The sequence below is a fragment of the Lipotes vexillifer genome, unplaced genomic scaffold (genome assembly GCF_000442215.2).
Source record: "Lipotes vexillifer unplaced genomic scaffold, Lipotes_vexillifer_v1.1 scaffold664, whole genome shotgun sequence".
NCBI classification, from domain to species: Eukaryota; Metazoa; Chordata; class Mammalia; order Artiodactyla; family Lipotidae; genus Lipotes; species Lipotes vexillifer.
In genome coordinates this window covers 1,319,068-1,321,679 of record NW_006782421.1, presented here as the reverse complement: position 1 = coordinate 1,321,679, position 2,612 = coordinate 1,319,068, and the positions used below count along the sequence as shown (strand labels likewise).

At 36.7% G+C, this 2,612-nt stretch overlaps 1 protein-coding gene across 2 annotated transcripts in view; it reads left to right on the top strand.

Annotated features, from left to right (window-relative positions):
* CEP112 (centrosomal protein 112) overlaps nucleotides 1–2,612 on the top strand; it is a 432,986-nt gene that overhangs the window by 186,981 nt on the left and 243,393 nt on the right. The gene's annotated exons all lie outside the window — the stretch shown is intronic.

Below are 2,612 nucleotides of genomic sequence, written 5' to 3'. Positions count from 1 at the left end.
CTGCTGAGAGTTTCTGGGCTGGAAGGTGGGGACTTTCAGTCCCTGCTACACGAATGTGCATCTCTTCCCAGCTCCCTCTGCTATGATCAGAGCCCAGATCCAAGAAAGTATATATGGCCCAAATGTGCAATGGAGCTGCTGCGCAGGAAACTCTTTGATCAGCTTAACCTTTAAAGGGATACAGGAAATATTGAAGGAGGGGCCCTGGCAAGAAGTTTTAAGTATACAGTGAAGAAGAATAAAAAGGGGGCCCTTGAAAGTGCTCAGGCTATAACAGTACAACTTTCTGACAAAAGCTGAGACTATGACAGGCACCTTTGGCTCAATAAATGCACCTTTTGGGGCTGGTGATGTAATATTAACAGATTACCCAGAATTCATGGGTAAGGAGAAAAACAAGCAAACAACATGGGACTTGTGAAAACATTTTGCAGAACAAGAAAAAGGCGTTTGTATTCAGCAGTCACAGAATAAAAGCATATTTCCGAAAACAGTTTACCGTAAACTTCAGAAAAAGAAAACTCAGAAAAGTAGTACCTTTAGTAAGAAGACATGATCTATATGAAAGAGGCCACATATATGAAGTAAAATTAATGTAATTAAACCTGGATACATTCTGGAAAAAGTGTTGAACCTCAAGAATAAAATGAAAATCCACCAAGTTTCTAGGTAGGATGCAACTGGCAAAGAAATTAGAGAAATAATGGAGTAATGCTTCAGAGTTCTGAAGGAGAAAGGCAGTGTCCCAACTGCATGCACAACCAAGGAGTTTTTCACTTGCAAAATAAACAGAAAAACATTGTCTTACTAAGAGCTCACATAACGTATGCTGATTATTCCTTTTCTGGAAAAATTATATCCATTCAGAGATGAAGCGGAAGACATCCCACACATGAGGAAAATATCATACGGAAGGATGAGTAGAGAAAAATGGAATCCAACAAAATAAAAACAAATTTAACTAATTGCTACAAATCTAGTTATAAGATAGAATGCTGACGTTTACCGATTCTTGAAGCAGAAGGTACAGAATGTCGAAAATGCAAATGTGATACAACAACAACCTAAATCTAAATCCTTAGGTTATGTTAATATAGTTCAAGAAGCAGATGGATAGGGAGAGAGGGAAGTACAATAACTGGCACTGCCATGAAAAGGTGAGATTCAAAGGGTTCTTAAAATTAGGGAAATGTAGGTTAAAATACCTTTTAAATGCATAAACATAAGCATTAATAAAATTAACAAGATTTTACATTCTCATCAAAATCTTGAGAAGATAAAAGCAAAACTCAAGATATTGCCAAAGGAACAGAGGTAGAAACAGAACAAAATGTCCAAAATAAGATAGAGTATATAATTGTAGTAATACATTTTAATAGGTTAAAAAAAGGTACTGATTAGCTGACATAAATCTGTGTATATGCTATTTATAATAAAGACACAACTAAAAGTTACACAGAAGTTATATGTGGAAAATATATTTTATCACTTGTATTCAGAATAAAAGAAAGAATGTAATACTATCATATAAATAAACATCGATGCAAGTCAGTAAGCTGGACAAAGGAATATATTTTTGCATCAGAAAGCCAAGAGTCCTTATGAAAAGGGTGTTAGCAGTATATGAAAAAATTTACATAAATACTCATGGGGTGCTTTAGTAAATTTTTCTCCATATTTGACTGCTCAGGGGGGCAAAACCTAAACAAATAGGAGATCTAAATAGCCGTTTATAAAACAGCTATATTTCTACTTTCTACGCTTTAAGTATGACATATTAAATTCCTACTCCCATGGAGCAGTTACAAAACTCAGTAGACCATAAAGAAACACTCAATATATATCTGAAACTTGACATGACAGAGAGCACGTATTTTTTACCACAGTGCTTAGTAAAACCAGAAATTAAATTTCAATTAAAATTGCTACATTGGACTTCACCAAAATTAAAACCTTTTGTTCTTTGAAAGGCACCATTAAAAAACAACAAAAGGAAGTAAGGCAAGCCAGAGAATGGGAGAAAGGATTCACAAATATTTCCAAGAACTTGTATCTAAAATATAAAAGCAATCCTACAACTCAATAATAAGAAGACAAACAACCCAGCTAAAACTAGGCGAAATATTTGGACACCTCACAGAAGACTAATAAGCACATAAAAAGATGTTCGATATCATCATTCGTCAGGGAAATGCAAATTGAAACCAAAATGAAGTGCCACTGCATGCTCACTGGGATGGCTAGAACTGTGGAGACTCGTCGGCAGTGCCAAATGTCGGTGCAGGGCCAGGGTGTGGCCACATGGGGCTCTTCTCCGCTGCTGGTGGGAAAACCGCCGAGTTCTTAACCGCTAAAACATCCACCGCCATATGCCGGCCATTCCATTCCTGTGTGTTTAACCAAGAGAAACGAAGCCAGATCCAGACAAAGCCTTGTACGCAAAAGTTGCCAGCAGCTTTATTCACAAAAGCCTAAAACTTGAGCAACCCCAATGTTCCTCAGAAGTTGAAAGGATAATCAAAATGCAGTATAGATGATGGAATACTACTCAGGAATAAATAGGAACGAACTACTGATACCCTCAACAAAGGATGTGTCTCAAAGTCCTGCTG